Raw genomic sequence first — 21,106 nt, 5'->3', positions numbered from 1 at the left:
CCTGCAGATCAGACCCAAAGCCCATCCAGTTTACCACAGCGGCCAACTGCATGCCTCTGGAAAGCCCAGAGCAGGCCATGAGCACAAGAACACTCTTCCACTTCCATACCCCAACAATGGGTTTTTAGAGGTAGACTGCCTTTCATAGTGGAGGTGCCATCCTAATGCCTGCCTTGTTCTCAATTTGCCTAGTCTTCCTTTAAAGCCATTCAGGTTGGTGGCCATCATTACATCTTTTCTTAGAGAGTTCAACAGTTTGACTGCATGCTGTATTGAGGAGAGGGCTTTCTTTGGCCTGCCCTGAATCTTCCAAAGTTCAGGTTCACTGGATGACGCCAATCAAGAGAGAAGGAGAAAATATCTATATGCTTTCTTCACACTACACATGCTTATATAATCTCTATCACGTCGTCCCTCTTTTTTTCTAAGCTGAAAAAAAGCCTTTCAACTGTTGCAACCCTTCCTCATTGGGGAGCATGGGAGCAATACATAAGTCTTCAAGCTCCCTGGGTAGGAGGGATGGGCGAATCTGTCAATTTCAGTTTCTCGTTTTTCCAGTCTTAAGTTCAGTTCTCCACATTTTGACATCAGCTTGCAAATTTTTGTTTCAAGTGCTTATGATAAGTCAACAGCATTTTAGTGCAAATGTCTCCTTTAAAAAAATTGTGCAGTGCTGTCTAATATACACATTTTTGTAAGCCATTTTTTTCCTGATCCAATGCATTTTTGCAGTATATGCACTTTTTCAGACACTTCACCCTTGTATATGCATTTTTGTACACATTGCTTGGCAGGAGAACTGAATTGCAGAATTCAGAGAGGTGCAAATTTCAAAGGATGGTTGTGTTTTTGGCTCATGCATTGTTTCCAAAAGTGCAAATAAGATAGACACACTTTTGAATGAGACTCCGTTTTCACCCTTCTGCTCTCCACCCCTACTGGACACACACATCTACTAACCATGAATGGCCTGCCGGTTCCTAGAGAGCACAAACCCGTATGTCGTGCCCACTCGCTGCACGTTTGTCATGGGACACGCAGGTGCAATACATACAGGTGTTCTCTTGTAAAGAAAGGGCAGAGCTGCCTTGCTAAGCTCGGAGTCCTTTCAACATGGCTTTCTCCTGCATTTTCTCCTCCGCTCTCAACACTTGGCACCCAAAGCACCCAGGAGACACAAAGCCGCTTTCTACGAAACAGGTCTCTTCCATAAGACTGCCGGTCCTGGGATCAGCGCCTGCAAGTTTCTTTGCAGCGTCCACAGCACCGCGTTGCCATTAACCTGTCAGCCCGCTCGCCGCCCCTCCCAATCTAATCCAGATTCACCCTTTCTAAAACCGACCCGTTTGCAACCCAAACCCTCATGAGGAAGCGCCCCTCCCTCAACTCGTTTCTTTGCGCATGCCATCCGCATCATTAAACCGTGGTCATTAAGCGGGGGGGGGGGGCTTTCCCACCAGCCAGCGTCTCCCCGGTCTCCTCACAGCCCCCGTCTTTCCCCGCATGCGAGTATGTGCGTAGCTTATTCGTTTTCTAACACGGGTTAGCGATCGTGGGAACAGAAGAACCCGGCGGCGGCCTATGGAATGAAATCGCGTAGGGGTTTCCGCTCCGGTGCACCCCCGCACCCCCTGGGGATTAAAAAGGCGGGGTGTCGGAGAAAGAAGAGACAGGCTCTTCCAACCTGCCTGCTTGCCGAGCGGGCGAGCCCTTCTGCAGCAGACGGGACCAAGGCGCGCGTGCCGTTTTCCTCCCGGGTCGCCCTTCTCGCTCTCAGCCCGCTTCCCCTCCTCTTAAGGTGGCGCGCCGGGATCTGGGCCGCTGCTCTGCGTCTCCTCCGCCGAGGGGGCCTTAAAAGCAAACCCTCCTCCTCGCCTCCTTCTACCCAGAGCCGCAAGCTTCGAGGTGAGCCGAGCGGCGCTGCTTTGTAAGGGCGCCTGGCGAAGCGGCTGCGCTCCAGTCGGCGGGAGGCTTGGCCAGGAGGAGGAGGCGGCCCGGAGTTGGATCGCGCGCAAGACGCCGCCGCCGCCGCCGCCACTGGGGCACGTGCTGCAGCCGCAGCCGGCAGACCTGTAGCCTTGCAGCCGGACGGACGCTTGTCTGCTCGCCTGCCCGCCTCCTTTCACATCCTGGAGCGGGGTGCCGCGGACGCCTTTAAGCGCTGGGAGATCCCGCCGGAGACCCTCGCCCGGGTGATCTTGGAGATCCTCGTCGCAACTTACCCGCGAAACAAGCCGACGCATTTATTTCCTCAGGTAAAAAACAAAACAAAAACCCCGCATGGAGAGGAATAGATCTGTGTCATAAACAGAGAGGTCTTCACCGTATTCTTCTTCTTCTTTTAAATAAAATAAATAAATAAATATTGAGTGGGGGGCAGGAGAGTCTCTCTCTCTCTCTCTTTCTCTCGGGGGACAATGTTTTAAGACTAAACAGCCTTCAACATTGCCCACTTTTTGTAAGAGAGTCCCGTCTCTTCTGGACACAGTTAACTTTAAAAGATGCTAAGCGAAGCAAACAATTGCCATGAATTTTAAGATATATAATGGCTCGCATAACACCCTTCTCCTTAGGTACGAATATTTTCTCATCCTCAGCAAATCTGATGGATTTAAGAGAGACGGAGAGATGTGGGAATGTTTTTACAGGGATGGAATAATGCATTTTTCTACATCTCTCCCATATTTAATGCTCCGGTGAAAGAATCCTAGAGGATATTATCCAATCCATTATTTAACCCTCCCATCATCTTTACCTGAAATGTCACCTGTGTTTAACTACGTTTGGAAAAAGGGGGGGGGGAATAGATGTGCTGTTGCAAATTGCCGGGGAGCCTGCTCACCTAAGGATTAAAAAGCAGCGGCAGAGATGGGCATGCAAGAACCCACTGCATTCTCCAATTCCCAATCAAATCTTCCTCTTTTGTTTGGATTAAACAAAAGGAGTCACACACAGAAAAGGGGGGGAGGGGGAGTCGCGGTACTTTAACAAAAGAAAAAGGTTCCAGGATGTTAAAAAAAAAAAGTCTGACAACTTGGCAAGATGCATTAATCCAAGATTCAGAAGATTGGACCACTTTTAGAACGTTACGTGGAAGAAAATATTCTCTCTTTTTTTCCTCCTTTGCCCTTGCCGTGCCTGTTTCTATTTAGGATGCATCTTCTTCCTTTTCTAGGATGTAATTATTGTTTAGGGGAGGATGAATCTGATGAGGGTAACAGCTTCACTTTCCCTGCCACTCTAAACCACTCAGGTGCAAACAAGGTCTAATTACCCAAATGAGAGGCATGAGCTCAGCATCCTGACTCTCTGACTTGGAAGCCATAATCAGGTACAGGAGGGACCCTGGGCAAATTGTAGTTGCACATTGGCGAGAGGTGAGCACTCGGGGTTCGCTCATGGGGATCGACGTGTTCCTGCGCTGAGCTGTGACATTAAAGAGCTCCCACAGCAAAGCCCTTGATGAGATGCAGCCCAAATTAATCAACGTACAGAGCATGCAATGGCAGTGAAGATCTACAGTCGTGTAAGTTCTGTTCCGATGTAAGACAGGAAAAGGTTTAATAGATGTGCTCTGGACGGCAGGCGTCCCACATCTATGCCGAGCCGAGTTACAATGTCTGAGGATAAATGGCAGGCTACTAATATCTGAAAGGTGCTCTTGTGCCTCGGAAATCTGTATTCCAAGGGGAAGTTGTGCAGGTGCAACTTCTGTCATGGTGTTGCAGTGATAGATAAGACAGATCTGATGAATATCTCCCTGCCACATAGATTTTAAAAACAAGGGGAGACAGTTTTTGATCCAAATTTGGTAATATGAATCTTGCCCTCAGTCCAAAGAGAAAGTGAAGGATCATATCTCCAAAGCAGGGAGATGCATGAAGTGTAGGACTTTCGTGCTCTTTTGTGTAGCCAGATCTGCTGCTACAGTCCAACACAGCCTTAGCAATCTAGCATACTCTCTCACACACAGGGACCGTGGAGAAGAGGCCATTGCAGCCCTGTGTATTTCCGTGGGCTGGTTGAGCGGGGAGAAGAATTGCATTTTGAACAAGCTAACCTGAAGTGGCTATTGAAATTCAGGACCGTGATGTGCCCGGAGGAAGTTGAGGGGCTGCCAACCTATTTTATTTGAGTCTATTACAAAGTGATGGAAGGTGCTGGGGGACAGCTGGGGGGGCATAGAACTGAAATGGCAATCAGGATTAAGGGGAGATGCAGAGCCAAGGAATGGGGGCCAAAGACTGGAAGAGGTGGAGGAGTAAGTAGCTTGAGAGTGACTGGCAATGGCCGATTTCTCTAGACAAGAGCTCAGAAATATGGCTGCCTGGTCGCCAGTGGTGACCATAAATTTAGTTCAAGTGACCAGCAGGGAAAGCTTCCTGTATATTCTGCCACACCGATTTAAAAAAAAAAAAAAACAACCTGCCAGCAACACAAGGAGATGGAGAAAATGCCCCTTTCAACATGGTGCCCGGCTGTCTGACTTTGCGCTGAGATACAGCGTTTGTGTCATGGGTTACAATTTAACACATCCACTACCCAGCTCTCGCCCTGTGAAATCTTCTTGCCAGGCAGCGGATATAAAAGAGGCATGCTGTGGAGGAGGAAGAAGAAGAAGAAGAAGAAGAAGAAGAAGAAGAAGAAGAAGAAGAAGAAGAAGAAGAAGAAGAAGAGTAAAATCTCTCTGCCAGTTCAAAGCAGATTTTGGCTGTCATGCCCAGACCTGACCTACAGAGCAGGTGTAGACAACATGGTGCCCCTCCAAATGTGGCCAGACTCCAACTCCCATGATCCCTGACTATGCTGGCTGGGGCTGATGGAAGTTGGAGGCCAACATCTGAAGGATGCCACGTTGGGCACTCCTGCTATAGAGGCCATGAGTGTCTTCACACATTACTTGTTTTGGGGCACACCTAAAAGGATAAAGTGTGAATGCACCTAACATGGGTTTGGAGATGCTTGCTAGGTCTATGAGACGGGATTGTGACCAGGGCTTTTCTGTTGGCTCATTTCTTGCTGTGTAATGTGTGAATTGGCCTCAAGAGAAGAAGGGAGCATTACAAGTCAAGGTGGGCGATAGAACTAGAACTGCAGAAAGTATTGGAGGTGCAAGTTGTAGGCCATTGTATAGCAGAGGGAGAGAGGAGCAGGACCCTGAGAGTAAAGGATGGTGCAAGCTGAGGTTAGGACTGGGTAACCAACCTTTGAATGAGCTGAATGCACATCTAACTGTGTCTTATATGTAGGAAGCTTCCAAGTCCGAGCTACGTACATGTGCTGTGTCCTCTGATGCAGGATCAGGAACCAGTGTCACCCCTGCAAGAGCTGCATTTGCTTCTGGAGGGATCTGCATCCAAAGTCAAACCTCTTCAAGGGACTCAACTTAGGCAACCTAGCATTACTTGCACTGCTGTATTTAGCATGCATGTTTTTCACAGCTGCTGGGAGATAATTATTGATCGCAGCAGGTGGGGAGAAGGGAGTGTTAGTCCTGATTGGTAGTGCAGTGCCCTAAGTGCTTTTCACCAAGTTTCCCATTGCCAGAGTTTTCACGTACATTTCACCATGTGTGTCTAGGCATGAGGAGACAGCAATGTAGCCCCATATCTTAAATGTGAAGTTTGTGCTTGTTTTGACCTGGATAGCTCAGTCAGTAGAGCATGAGACTCTTAATCTCGGGGTCATGGCTTTGAGCCCCATGTTGGGCAAAAGGGGGTTGGCCTAGATGACCCTTATGGTCCCTTCCAATTCTGATTCCATGATTTGCAGTAGTATTGCAGTCACAGTATAAATTTACACACACACACACACTTATAATTTCTCCAAAAAGATTCAAGAAACTGTAATTTAAAAAAAAAACCAGAATGAAACGAGCATAGTCCCTGAAATACAACAATGGACATTTAAATTAAAAAGTTAGCAGTATCCAAGCTGTTTAACAAATTCCAGCAGCACAAAGATGACACAGAACTGACCCATCAGAAAGCATGCAATTAACTAAAAGCCTTTTTAAAAAAGCCGCAGCATCTTCAGTGATCACCCAGCACAGTATCGTGATAGGGCATGATTGACTTCACTCAACACAAATCCCAACCCTTGGCTACTGAGATGGAGGGATTTAGAACAGGTCCCCAGATGATGATGGGTCATGAGGTGTAAAACATACAGAAAATGGTGGTTCCTAAGGAATCCAAGCCCCAAGCTGTAAAGAGATTTAAAAGATTAACACCAGCACCTTCCTGTTGAATCTGGAAGCAAATCGCTGATCAGCAACTAGCGGGAATTGCATAGAACTCAGATCACCTGCCAGCATAAATGCCTTTTCCCACTTGTGCAACAGGAATTCAGTAGTGATTGCCACCCTCACGCAGCTGGCGTAACTTGAATATAGGATTGGCTATGTATGTGGCACACTCTGTACCTAAACGCTGTTCATTGAGCGAGAGCTGTGAGTCCCCCTGCAGGGGGGTCAGAAGCACACAGAGTGTGATTGCCATGCTTGTCTCTCAGGAACACCAGCAGCCTCTTAGCATCACTTTCAGTGCACTTAACTCTGCACTGAATAAAAGGCCAGTGGGAGGAGGAGGAGGGAACCCTGCAGCAATTAAAACTCTATATTGTGTGTTTCGAAAGTCTATTGATATTGAATTAAAAGCATGCTGTATGCCAGAGCCAATCAAAAGTACCAACGCGCTGAATATCCATTAATGAATCATTTCCACTTTTTGAGCAATGGTTGCCCAGAGAAGTGTGATTGTAGGTGCTTTTAGAGAGAGCATTGCTGAAGGTGGGGGGGGGGAATAGGCAGCCACCTTTGATGTGAGGGGAAGCAGCATATCACGTTTGCACAAAAACCTCACGTAGGGTGGACACAGCGGACATTGGAGCAAGAGGAGAAGGGGCGCTGAATTTTGCATGCAGTGATTCTGAATTTTTGTTTGGAAGAGGGATGCTCTGTAAATCCTGTGGCATTTGTGTAACGTAAGTGGCAGAACTGTGATCTCATTCAGGTCTCTCCCAAGGCCAAACTCGGTTGGTGCCCATAGCGTACACAAGTGTGCACAGACACACTTGAGGAATGTGTTACAGGGCTGATGTAATATGATTGTTATGGGCTTCAAGTGCATTCTATAGGTGCTACGTGTTATTAATGAGCTCACTTCACTTTGGCTAATAAAGCAAACTATTCCATCCTCTCACCCCCAAGAATCAGAAAATGTATTGAAATTCGTGAAATGTTGTGTCGCAGCGGAGAAACAGAAGCAAGTGTTCTTCATGTCGACTTTGGCAATAATTATTTGTACAGTGGTACCTCGACTTATGAATTTAATCCGTTCCGAATGCACATTCGTAGGTCGAAAAATTCGTAAGTCGAAAAAAGCAATTTTTCCATAGGAATGCATTGGAAACAAAAAAATTCATAAGTCGAGTAAACCGCATCTAAAATTCGCAAGTCGAGTAAACCCCATCTAAAACCGCCAACGGACGTCCTTCAGATGTCGAAAAATTTGTAGGCTTGCAGGCACTTTTTTCATTTGTAAGTCAAAAAATTCGTATATCGAGTAATTCGTAAGTCGAGGTACCACTGTACTAGATTTTGGAAAGTCCTGGTAAGATAGAGTTAAAAAGGAGAGGGCACTAGTTAAAGCATTTAATAACTTGTATGAAGATCCTATAAAATGATGTTGAATGCCTAGTCCCTAACGATTTGCTTTATACAAGGAATTTTTGGGTTTTCAGATAGGAGGAATGATTTCATACTTTTTTAAAAGAAAACATAAGATGTCTGGAACTCCATTGTCTCAATGAAAAATTGTAGTGATAAGGAAGTTAGCTTTGCAGACTAGTTTAAATTGTAGCCTTTGTGTGGTGTTTAATCTATGTTCTTTCCTCGTAATCTTTACAACGCTTTCTTTGTACTTTTTTTGAAAATGTATTATTCAGAGCCTGCTCTGAAATTTGGACTATGTGATGCTCTGAGTGACATAATCAGGAGCCGCCAAGAGACGCCAGGGTCCAAATTCACCCCTTGTCCCCCGAAAACTCACATTCTGAGAAGCCTCTGAACCCCTTCCCTATTTATAGATAGATATTTATTTGCATACCTGGTATAAAATACAAACATGTACAAACACAGCTAAGTAGGTAAAATGACCAGCCTTTTCCTTTTCTTACCTTCGTTTTCTTTGAAACTTTCCTGATGGCGGCAACGGGAGGTCTCTCTGGCAGCCTGTAAATCCTTCTTTCTCTTGCTGAAATAGCAAAGTTCTAGGCACCAGGAACCCTGCAAAATGCTGTTTCTCCTCAACAACAGCATCCTCGGCACAGGGGGACCTGGGGCATGTCATTTCTACAACACCTGGTACCCATGTAAGCTACTTGTGCCTGATATAAAGCTACATGGCCCATGGCCCTTTGCACCTGGGATGGTTCCATTTCAGGGAGCTTCCACATGGGGGGTTTAATATTGTAGATGAAGCGTTGGCAACAGGTGGTTTTTTTATTTTAATTCACAAGATTCTAAAGGTGGGAAATATGCAGGCTGGCATTTTGCAGCCCGTAATGCCATGTGGACCTCAAAAACCTGCTTGCACAGGGAGCATGGATCCCACAGTGAGCACCCACTTGGGAACGGCTGCAGCTTCTTGGTGAAGCATCTGCTTTTACATGCAGAAGTTTCTGAGAGAGAGAGAGAAGCCTTCCTGAAATCTGCCATCAGTCAGTGTAGATAGTCCTGCAGCAGTGACTTCACTCAGTATACGGCAAATTCCTGACATTCCTCACCCATCTGGAAGCACCTTCAGTGTTCAAGACACCAGAGAGCCAGAGAGCAATGGAGTTATCACAGAAATAGCTTTGCTGAAGCCTCCCTGTTGTCAGTGTGGTGTAGTGGTTAGAGTGTCAAGACTAGGACCTGGGAGGCCAGGGTTCAAATATAATAATAATAATAATAATAATAATAATAATAATAATAATAATAATAATATAATATATGTGGGGGGGCGTGGGGGTGTTTTGTGACAGAAAGAGAAGTAAAAACTAGGGGGGACTTACAACCACAATCATTCAAAATAATTCAAATTACAAACACAATCATTTTACTTTTATATCACATTTTCAATAATTTTCCAAATACCACCCTCTACTTCCCTCACACGCCACCCGACTTCCCCTCACCCATGTGAGATCTTATTGGCATTTGTATTGCAGTATTATTTGTATCGCTTCTCGGCCTTTTGGCTAAGATCAAGTGTAATAAATAATTTTTTTTGTACCCCGACCATCTGACTGCCCTCATAAAGCACCTTTATAATAATAGTAATAGTAAATAATAATATATATATTTTTAAAATCTGAATCAAGGCTGTAATACACACACACACACACACACACACACACACACACACTTGTATGTAATGAATCCTGAGTGCCTCTCCACTGCATAGTTGTCAACTTTTCCCTTTTCTTGCGAGGAATCCTATTTGGAATAAGGGAATTTCCCCTTTTTTAAAAAGGGAAAAGTTGACAGCTATGCTCCACTGTCAAAAGTGGACAGGTCGCTTCTTTAAATTACACAGCTAACAGCACTTTGCACATGGGTATACAGAGAGAAAGAGATAAAATCTTAAAGAAATGTCAATCAAATTACAGACCAAACCAGTAAAAACTATAGAAATACACTAGAACTACCATGCCTGAAACATCAGCTAAGCATCCACCAGTCTGTACAAAAATCCTGGTTTAGGGCTGGCATATATGCAGGATCAACACAGAGTAATTTTGAGGAGCAGGGAGTTCCCATAGCTGAGGAGCCACCACAAAGGAAGCCCTGCCCATGCATGGGTGGTATATACCAGTAGTTTCTGACGGCAGGATGCGGAGAAGTACCTGCCTGTTAGACCTTAATTCCTGGAAGGGGTGGATTTACTACCAAACCACTAGATCCTCAGGGTTCCTTCCTTCCTTCTATGAGATTCTACTGAGAACTGAAAAGAGCTTTGGGGGGGGGGAGTGAGGTTAATGGTTAAAAGCACATAGCTTTCATGCTACATTATCTAAAAAGTGGGTGTCTTGCAATTAAACACAATTTATTCATTGAGGAAAAGCACTTCATGTCATCGAAAATGGGGGGGGGGGGAATGAAAATCAGTGTCGCCGTGAAAAGAATGCAGGTTTAGCCATTTGGGGGGAGGGGGCTGCTTCATTCCGTGAATAAATGAAGCATAATTCATTATATCTCGGTGCTCAGAACACCAAGAGACGCAACAGGTTTGCTGTAGCTCAAGAGCAAAAACAATTGGATGCAGCTGAATCCGACGGTTCAGTGTATAATTTGCACTGCCCTTTGCTCGTTTGAAAGGACACTGCAATCAGCTGTGAAGCCCGTTTGAGGCATTGTTTTACGAACCACGCTGGAATACAAAGGCTGGGCTAAACTGTTCTGAGCCAATGTGCTTTCAGTTATCCCAGGTATTTTGCATCAACGGCCACAGCTCTGGTAGCTCTCTCTGCTTGCTAAGTGAAGCAATGTAAGTAATAAAAAGGAGAAATGAGCATTCATAAAATTTAAACACTTGATGCAAACTTGGTAAGGCTAGTCGTAATGATGCAGAGTTGCCAGGGTTATGTGGCTACATATTATTACAGTATGTTAAGAAAAGCAAAAGCAATTTTGTTTGGGGGGAAGTGCTGCAAGCCATTCACAGACTTTGGATAGACACACTACAGTTCTACTGTGAAAAGATCATATTATGCTTCTCCGGTGGGTGGGCCCTCGCTAATATGTGCTCAAAGTAGGGGCGGATGAATCTGCCAAATTTTTGGTTCTCTCAGTTTCTAGTTTCTCCAGTTTTGTGCAGAACTAAGGGTTGTGACCCTGTTTGTATTGCTCACCTACCCACCAACCCCCACTTAGGACCTCATCAGCCCTCCCCCCCTCCCCTACAACAGCAGGGTTTAGTGAGCAGGGAGAGCCTGTGACAGGGAGCAGTTCAGACTTGGAGGCTGAAGCAGAAGAGTGTGTGTGCCAAGGGACTTCTGAAGAATTCTGGGAGCACAGTGTCATATTGACTTCCCACCAACATTTTAATTGCTTTCATGCATGGTCCTTGCAGTGTGCAGGATCTCCTTTCAGCTGGTCTGGTTTTTCTCAGCGAGGTGGCAATGTCCGTAGAGCGGACCTACATGGGGCCAGGCAAATGATGGTCTTCTTTTCTATATCAGTGCTGCTTGGCCCCAGAGAGGGCTTTCTCTGTCTCCCTGCATAATGTGAAAGCGGCATGGCTTCAAATCCATGTTAGTGATGCTGGGTGTGCATAGCAGGGGGCGATAATAATTCTAGATAAACAAACATGGTCTAGTAGAGCATGGTCTCATGTGTGACTTATTTGATAATGTTCAGAAATGCTGGGGTTTTGTTGTGTGTGTTTGTGTGTGTGTGTGTGTGTGTGTTTAAGTGGGATTTCGTTTTATTTATTCCCTGCATGCATATGCTATTTCCCCCCTATTTTGGAACTCAAGAGAGTGGGTTCCTCCAGCTGACCTATTTATTGTGCATTCATCCTGATATGCTTGTGTTCTGCCCAGTCTTCATTGGACATTTGTTCTGGTTCGTTTGTGGCAATGGGCGAACCTCTTGATTTGCTTCTGAGTGTTCATCCTCTTCCCCGTTGATCATTTGTTCATCCCACACAATGCATTTTCCTGTCACTTTCCTAATCTAAAAAAAAGAAGAAGAGGGGTCAGTTCCTTGTTAAAAAGCGGGTCTATTTCACCAGGGTGAGGAAGTGCTTTAATTCGCTAATAATAATAATAATAATAATAATAATAATAATAATAATAATATTTATTATTTATACCCCAGCCACTCTGGGCGGCTCACAACAGAATATTAAAAACAAGATAAAACATTAAAAACTTCCCCAAACAAGATGAAATGACTGAGCAGCCATAGTCACACTGGTAACAATTTCAGGGTCACCATATAAGCTTTTTGTTTTGTTTTAAAAAGAAAGAAGTAGCAAGTCCAAGATCTATGTAGGAAACTGAGCTAAGCACATCCCCATTTCAGTTGGGAGAGCATGAGGGGTAAGGAATGAGGGGTAATGGTGTGAACTTAAACTTACAGGATAATCTTGAACCCTTACTGAGAATTAGCGACAGCCCAGAGGGACCCAGCATAAACACGGTTCCCAGGCAGTCCCCCATCCAAGCACTAGCCAGGCTCTGGCTCGCTTAGCTTGAGGGGAGTGATGTTGTGTCTCCTGCCTTAAGACTGTAGATCTGATTTCGTCTCAATCAAAGGTGGTCTGGCCAATGTAGAACCCTGTTAGCTCCTATTAACAGTAGTGCAACAGATGCCTTAAAAAACAATCGAACACAGAGTCCATTGACTGGAAAGGTGGAGGAGAGGGGGCTGCCGCTGTTTGCTGTATATCAGATAGTCCCTTGAGGCCAGTGTGCAGCAATATCCATTGGCTCTTGGCTTGTCCTGGTTAAGCATATGCAAATTCCCAGGGTTCAGCAAGGTGCCGGCTTAATTTAAAGACTTATTTCTGCTTTAATGACGGACGTCCCCCTGTTGTTTAATACGTTTTCTCCTTGTTTATTCTCCGAGCATAAGGCAGAAAGGGCTCCGTCTCCTGACGCCGTTTTGTATGCCCCCGCCCAGCTGCCCAAGCCTCCCCACTCCACGGTTTTGGATGCCGTCCCATTTACAGACTCCCCCAGTTTGGCTGCTTTCCTAGGATGAGACTTCGCAATTGCTGGCTACTTCAAGCCAGAAATCAATCAGCCGGGAAATTCCTTCTGTCTGGCACTCAGAGAATTGGTAGCCTGTTTCCAAGAGACTTCAAGGCAGGAGTGTGATGAGTTGCGGGGGTGGGGGGCAGGAGGGGCCGCGGGAAGGAATCGGGGAAGAACGGCACTTTATTTGAAAGCAATTGACAACTCAAAAATAATCAGCACGGAAAGTAATACCCTTGTATTTTGAGATCCTCCCCCCTCCTTGGCCTCACCTGCCCTTTGAGCGCATCACTGCATAATGCTATCGTTGTGGTTCTCCTTAACTTTCTTTATAAAGTCACCTGCAGGTGCACGTTCCCTATACTTTGGTTCACAGTTGAACACCTTCGAGATTTAATCTGTGGCGTGCCCCGCAGCCAAAGAAATTTCAACATGGCAGCATATTACAGTGAATACCAGGAGCTCACATGGTCAAGGGTCTGGAAACCAAGCCTTATGAGGAATGGTTGAGGGAGTTGGGTATGTTTATATCTTGATTTTATTCTGTGAACCACCTTGGAAACCCCAGGTATAGGGCGGTATATTAATAATGATGGTGGTGGTGATGATGATGATGATGATGATGTTTAACCTGGAAAAGAGGAGACTGACAGGATATATGATAGCCATCTTCAAATATCTCAAGGGCTGTCACATGAAAGAGGGAACAAGCTTGTTTTCTTCTGCTCTGGAAGGTAGGACTCCAAACAATGGCTTCAAGTTCCAAGAATGGAGATTCTGACTAAACATCAGGAAAAGCTTTTTGACAGAAAGGTTGTGGACTCAAGCAGAGGCTAGATGGTCATCTGTTATGGATGCTTTAGCTGAGATTCCTGCATTGCAGGGGCTTGGATTCCCTTACAACTCTATGATTCTACGTCAGACCATTGATTGGTCCATCAAGCTCAGTCTGTGACTGTAATAAATCAATTCTACTTCAATTCTGGTCCATCAAGCTCAGTTTTGGCTACAGCAGCTGCCCAGGATTACACACCCAGGTTTCTACCTGGAGATGCCGGGGATTGAACCTGGGACTTCTGCGTGCAAAGCAGATGCTCCAATAGACTTTTAAGGCACATCAAATGGCCTCAGCAGAAGAACAGTTGCTTTCTAAAGGAAAACAACAGGAGCCACATAGGCCATTCTTACTTAAGATGGCTCTTTTGCAGGGTTGAGGGAGGGCTAAAATGCCAGTGCTCTTGCTGAGTAGCTTTCCTAGCTTTTTTCATGCGCCATCTAATCTTGTTCTCCTCTGTTCTGTAACACTGTGCCCCATTTTTGTTGCTTTTCCTCTCCATGTGCAATCCCCCTCCCCATCTCTCTCTCCCCCCACCCTTCCCCAAATCTGCACAAAGGTGAAAAGGAGCGAGGAATGAGGCAGGGATGGCTCTCCTCTATCTGCTGCTTCTCTCCCCACCTCCACCATGAATGAGCCCCTTCATCCTCTCCTCCAGAGGAAACACAGATGCTTTTGTTTGGCGGGCTTGTAGGATAGGATGGAATTAATAAATCGGAGAGCTGATGTTGTGCTGCTACATTCTTTGCAATTTTAAGGCAAGAGCCTGAAAGAAAAGTTAATTTGCCTTTGGAGAAACCGCAGAGGCTCAGCCGACGGTTTATCCCCACTTCTATTTTCCTTAGACACCGCTCCTTTTATTTTCTTCTTCTCTCGCACTCAGCCCCCTTCCCCTTTTCACCTCTCCCCCGTAATCCATCTCTGCTTTCTCACAAGGAGGTGCCTTATGCGGAGTCGGGCCATGAGACACTCCAGCTCAGTATTATGGAGAGCTGTCCAGGGGTCCAGACAGGAGAAGCTCCCAGACCTACATGGAGACGCCTGGGGTCGAACCTGTGACCATTGTGCATCTTTTGCCATCCTGCCCCACCTTCCTCTTTTTGTCCCTTCACTCCTGACGCTTGGCTTTTTCCTACCAAAAACAGACCAAGGTAGAATTGCTATGGCAAAATCACTAGCAGTATCAAGAACACGCTTAAGTTTGCTTCTCGGTTCAGGGGAGATGGCTTTCCACATTCAGATATTTGTTCGTGAAAACCAGGTAAATATTGGGGGTATAAGGTAAAAAGGTAAAGGACCCCTGGACGGATGGAGGGGTTCAACAGCATCAGCACCCCAAAAAGGTATTGTTTCTCCCATAGTTGCAGCCTTGGATTCAAACAGAATCCAAATGTTGCTCTTAAATGTTGCTCCAGCTTGCTGCTCTACTTCTAGCTCACATCCCGGCCCCAACTCTGCTCTCAGTTATGGCTTTTTCTGTCCCATTTGCCCATCACCTCACCAGGAAGCTAGTTTGGCTATTTCCCAGAATAAGAAGGCTTGGTTAGCTTTTCATACTTGCTGGATCCAGGGGTTAGAAGAGTCTGGCATACAGTTTAACACCCACCACAAGTTCATAACAGTAAGTAGATTGTGTCTTTTTCCTTCCCGTTTTATTGATGTAAAGCCGAGGTTGAGAAGTAATGATTTGCCTAAGGTTGACCTCTGTAAGTCCACTCTAGTGCAGGATCCAGGTTGCCCTCCAACATTTTGTGCATTTGAAAAGGGGCCGGGGTGTACTAGATATATATCGCACTCTGTGTGACTCCTCAGTGAATCATGGGTCTTCTTTGTGCCATTCAGTTTCCTCAACCACAAACCCTGTGTTTTCTTCCGGCATGGAACACTGGAAGCTTGCAATGCAAGTCAGTTTGGTAACTCACTGTTTTGAAACTGGAACACCTAGGAACATGTTGACTGTTCTCATTTCCCATACATGACATTTCACTGTGTTCCTGTGAGCAGAATAGGATCCTGCTGCCTCCGGACTGGCAGAGGCTCTGCTCCTTGAATTACAACCAAAAATATGCCCAGGCTTCCCTTTACGCTTATGTGATTCTGTTCAAGCAGAACAGTTGCGAACAATTCCGTATGCTTGCGTGGCAGAGAAGCAAAGCTGGGGGAAGGGTTGAGAAATCTCTGTGGTGCCCTTCGCCATCCCTGGTGCTGTCCCGTGCTGGTTGGGGCTGATGGGACTGACAGCCCAAAATGTATGGAGGGCACCAGTTTGGCGAAGGGGGCCATTACATAGAAAGTTCACCACACATTAGCTGTCGTGAAATCCGTACAAACGCTTGAAGAGAAGACTGAGAGGTGATCTGATAGCCATCTTCAAATATCTGAAGGGCTGTCACATCGAAGATGGAGCAAGCTTTTTTTCTGCTGTTCCAGAGGGTAGGACCCAAACCAATGGGTCTTGTTATTTAAATAACAGGAAAGGAGATTCTAATTAAACCCCAGGAAGAACTTTCTGGTGGTAGGAACTGTTCAACCATGGAACGGACTACCTCAGAAGGTGGTAGACTCTCCCTCACTGGAGGATGTTTGTTTGTTTAGAAAAGGTTCATGTATTGATATTGATATTGCTGGGATATATGTATGCCCAGTTATATAGAAATTGTGGCTTTTTGCCTCCAAAACCTATTGGTTGATAATTTTCCTGTTCTGTTGGAGAGATATGGTTTCTCTCTTGATCATTTGTGGCTATGGATGAAGATTTATGAACTTTTGTCACTCTGCATATGTGCATATTTATATATAATCAAATTTTGTTGTTGTTGTTGTTGTTTAGTCGTGACCCCATGGACCAGAGCACGCCAGACACCCCTATCCTCCACTGCCTCCCGCAGTTTGACCAAACTCATGCCAAACTCATTTTGTTTTTAGTTCATGTCAATTCATGTCAATTCAACACACAGACAGACAGACAGACAGACACACAACTATAACAGCAAAGGAGCAAACTAAAATGCAGCAAAAATGGAGATGAGGGAAGGTGAAGGGATGAGAGTAACATTCAAAGATTCTGTTCACTTTAAATTTGTGAGAATGTCAGAAAGCGATATGCTGTGATCTGCCAGAGGAATTCGGCATTTTAAGTTTGTTTATGCTGCCTGTAGTTTTGTTTGGGAGCAAGTTATCTTTCATTGATGTTACCTTGTTAAACTTTTGTTTTGTGATGGTCCGATGACTAAATACAAATAAATGAATCTTGATCATTGATTTGGAAGGATTTGATTGCCATGATGTACTGTTAATAATTCAGACTGTAACAATTGGTGCTGATGGGAAAGTGCAGGCTTGCACATCCAATCAAGGCACAAGCATCGAGTGCGCCGGGCAGAATCCGCAATGTGCTTTTGCCACTAACTTTACTTCCAACTCCTCTCCAAGGAGGCTCCTGAACCGTGGAATTAGATTTTCAATTGGCAATATCAATTCCAAACCCAGACCCTGCATTCTTGCATCCTTTAAACTCAAGATCTAAACTTATATTATGATTGGAGGACATGAGGCTGAAAAATAAATAAAATGTGCTGGGGCCTAATGAATCTGTTCTACTTGATGTGTTCTACCTTGTCCAACCCCAAACAATGAATGGGATTCAAGGAGCCTAACTTCCAGAAGGGCAGTAACTCCATTAGTCAGCTGCAGCAAAGTAAATAATAAAGATTTCTTTGGCACTCAGTAGATTAACTGTGGTATATGCCTTTGCGGGCGAAAACCCACTTCATCAGATAAATTAAGTGCTACCCGAAGTTGGCAGGTATGCATGGTTAGAGAGAAAAGATGTAAGCACTCAATGAAAACTAGTGCCATAATATGTTGGCTGCTATGTAAGGTGCCACAAGATTCATCAATGTTTTTAACAGTAGTTTGGAAACTTTTGCAAGTTCCGAGCTAGTGGCCCTACTCCCACAACTAATACTAAGCAGTATGTTGTTTTTTTTAATCCTGTATTTTATCCTGTGAACCACCCTGAGATCTTATGCTGAAGGGCGATATATAAATCTAATAAATGAAACAAAAATAAAATACGTTGTTTACATTAGCCCCACCTGTCCAGGCAGCAGATAAGTTTTAGATCCACATGTGAACCCTGCAGCTGGAGCCCATCCCTCATTCTTCTTGGCTCAAGGCTTCCATTTGTCCTGTCTGAAATAAATGACAGGCAATGCATCTCTGAAGCATCTGCAAAGGGCTTGGATGGACCACATGGATGAAAGGTGGGTTCAATACTTGCCTGTAGCTGGAGCCCAGGTCCTGCAATGGGCTTGAGGCTTTTCTGCTTAATTCTATCATGAGTCAAATAATTTGCAGGATGGCTGCATAGTCTGTGGGTGCCTCTGCTGACACCTATGACGGGCATGGGGAACCTCATGCCTGGGGGACAGAAGCAGCCCTTCAGACCTCGCTATCTGGCCCTCATAGCTCTCTCCAGGCCAGACCCTTTACTGGTCCTACTTTGCACCCTGAGAGTTTTTGCCTGGTTGGAATGTGCCTGATCAAATGCCTCTTCCTTGCCCGGGTGTGTGTAGCAGCTAAGCAAATGTACAAAGGTAAAAAAAATTGCCATTGTTGCTACTTCTACATGTCTCTTTAGTCCTCCCCACCCCAGGCATATGGCCTTCTGGAGGCTGAGAGCCAGTGTGGTGTAGTAGTTAAGAGCGGTAGACTCGTAATCTGGGGAACCGGGTTCGCGTCTCCGCTCCTCCACATGCAGCTGCTGGGTGACCTTGGGCTAGTCACACTTCTTTGAAGTCTCTCGGACCCACTCACCTCACAGAGTGTTTGTTATGGGGGAGGAAGGGAAAGGAGAATGTTAGCCGCTTTGAGACTCCTTCAGGTAGTGATAAAGCGGGATATCAAATCCAAACTCCTCTTCTTCTTCTGCCCAGGAGGGAATGTGGCCCTCAGGCCGAATACATTTCCACATCTCTTGCTGTAGTGCCATTCATTTCATGCGATGCCTCAGATCCAAAAAGGTGCCGAAGAGCTAGTAACACAGCAGCAACAGTGTTGGCAACCCTCCCCACCCCCCACCCCGGCTGAAGATGGAATGGGGAAGCACAGCCAATGAGAGAGGCAGGATCTCTCTTTGATGAGTAGACCAACTACATACCCTCCAACATCCTGCAGCGGAAAACCAGGGTGTGTGTCTCTCTGGGCAGCACCCCCCCCCATGTGAGTCACAGGATTCATCCAAGAGCATGGCTCCCCAAAACGTGCATCTTTTGGGGCTGCACCACTGCGGGATCCAGGTAACCCGCAAGAGAGCATGGCCCCCAAACATGGGCATCATTCAGGGTCACACACTCACGGCAACCAAAACGGGACATCCCGGGATCCAGTCAGAAGCCGGTGTGGCTTCTGAAATTCCGGGGCGTGCTGCTCAAAGTGGGATAGTTGACAGGTATGCAACTAGGCAGAGGACTTGGTGCTGCAGGCAGCTGCTGCTGCTGCTGCTACATGTCAAGGCATCCCCAAGAACAACTACAGGCACTCGGGTGCCTTCCTTGCTGCTTATAACAAGACTCTGGGCTTGTTATAAGTAATACCTCCTCACCCCACCCCACCCCAAAGAAATGTGCTAGTTCTTGCTGATCAGTGATTCTTCTGGAGAGCACATGTGTGATTCTTAGCATGACGTGAGTAACTAAGGTTAGTCACAGATATAAATAACTTGTTTTATCAAAACCCATCTGTTTCCTATGGTATTGTCATCCAGAAAGAGCCAGTGTTGCTTTCATCAAAATAAAATACCAGTGCCCTCAGTTACCCTTTGTGCTGTCTGAGAAAGTTCATGGGGGGCGGGACCAGAACTAGCCAAAAGGTAATATCTCCTCACAACTTCTGGAGGCAGAGCCAAGTAGCCAGTGGCCTTCATCTTTTCAGTGGGGAACAGCCCGTGTTTTTGGATTCCAGTACAACCTTAGCGCAATCTGCCATGTTTTTTGCACTCACCAGGATCCAACTCAGTGTGTTTCAAACTTGGGTCTCTTGATATTGTTCTGACCCTCCGGTGGTCAGAAATCATGAACATTGCAGTTCAAAAACTACTGGGGACCCAGGTTTGAAACACACTGATTCTAACCTTATTAAAGCTGCCATTCTGTATCCAGATGCCCCACTGGACACAACTGGACTTACTTCTCCGAGTAGGCATGGGATTGTACTTAACACTGTCTTCTTGCAACTGTTACAAACTTTAGACTTCAGGGTCTTTTCCTTGTTGTCCCAACCTTTTCTTAGCCTAATATCCAGTCCAGTGTTAGAAACTGAGATATGAAAGCTGGGAGCTAAATGGCACCTTAAACCTAGGTTATAGGCGCAACAAGGGAATGTCTAGGTGCACTTTTAAATAACAAGAATAATAAACTGAAAATGAATGAACGGCAGCTAAAATATTATGTTCATTTTTCACATGGTCTAGTCCTTCCCTTGCCCACCCCCCTACTATTCTTAAGAAGGTCTCTTTTCCAGTCTTCAGAGAGTAGGTGGAAGTGGGGAGGCAGAAAAAGGTCCTCCTTTTCTTCTACTCTGCAGTTTTAATCTGAAATCTTAGGCACAGTACTGCGCCCAGAGCTCAGAAACTGCTTGCACTAATGAAATTCCCTGTTGCAAAATGCGCCTAGAATAATGGGAGTTTCGAACACTGATCCAGTCTGAATGTCAGAGGAACACAAAAGCCTGCCAACTGCTCTGTGACATTTCACTTGATCCTAATTAAATGTATTGCCTCTCTGGTTTATTTTTGGGTCTCCCTACCCCCCACCCCAAAGCAACCCACAGTTACTGGATCTACTACAAAAGTTTGCAAAATCCACATATAAACCAGGGACACCGGGAGAAGGATCATGATTCAACATGGTATACTCCTCTGAAGCAGAGGACGCCCTCCTCCCATCATCCCTGGCCATGCTAGGTGGGGCAGTTGGGAGTTGGGGTCCACATGCGCCTGAAGGGCCACATGTTTCTCAGTCCTGCTCTAAAGACGACCAGTGTCTTGAACATCATGCAGTACGTGGTTTTGTGCTCCCATGCTGCTATGGAAAATGCAGGTTTTCAGCCTCTCTGCCCAGCAACTTTTAACAAGAGACTGCTTGATCTCTCTTTTTGCCCCCCATGCCCCAGCATGTAAGCTGTAGTAGTAGATGCAAGGCATGCGACAGCTGGCCTTAGTCGGCTGCGTGTTCTTAAGCAGGTGAGTTCATATTGAGGAACTGCATACGCCATGCATGGAAACTTATATGTCATGAACTCCCATCTATCTAGTCCAGCATTCTGTTCTCACAGTGGCCAGCCAGACGCCTGTGGGCTTTGATATGCATTTATACTCCGGCCCATATCATCCATCCAGTTTGGCTGTTATCTTTTCACTGATGGCAGGGTGGGTTTACTTGAATGCACATAGGAAGCATTCTCTGTCAGTTGGGCTGGTGGCAGCAGCATGAGATCAGGCTTTTAAGCTCCAAGCAACAACAT

General features: G+C 45.7%; 1 protein-coding gene across 1 annotated transcript in view; it reads left to right on the top strand.

The window, feature by feature from the left end:
• The first annotated feature begins 1,889 nt into the window (after window positions 1–1,889).
• LOC117045459 (galactosylgalactosylxylosylprotein 3-beta-glucuronosyltransferase 1-like) overlaps window positions 1,890–21,106 on the top strand; it is a 49,427-nt gene continuing 30,210 nt past the window's right edge. Inside the window, exon 1 of the mRNA XM_033146525.1 lies at window positions 1,890–2,255. The gene's annotated coding sequence lies outside the window, so the exon portion shown is untranslated. The remainder of the gene's footprint in view (window positions 2,256–21,106) is intronic.

This window comes from Lacerta agilis, chromosome 4, assembly GCF_009819535.1.
Source record: "Lacerta agilis isolate rLacAgi1 chromosome 4, rLacAgi1.pri, whole genome shotgun sequence".
Classification (NCBI taxonomy): Eukaryota; Metazoa; Chordata; class Lepidosauria; order Squamata; family Lacertidae; genus Lacerta; species Lacerta agilis.
Note: the sequence above shows the minus strand (reverse complement) of the source record. Positions and strands in the feature narration are given on the sequence as shown.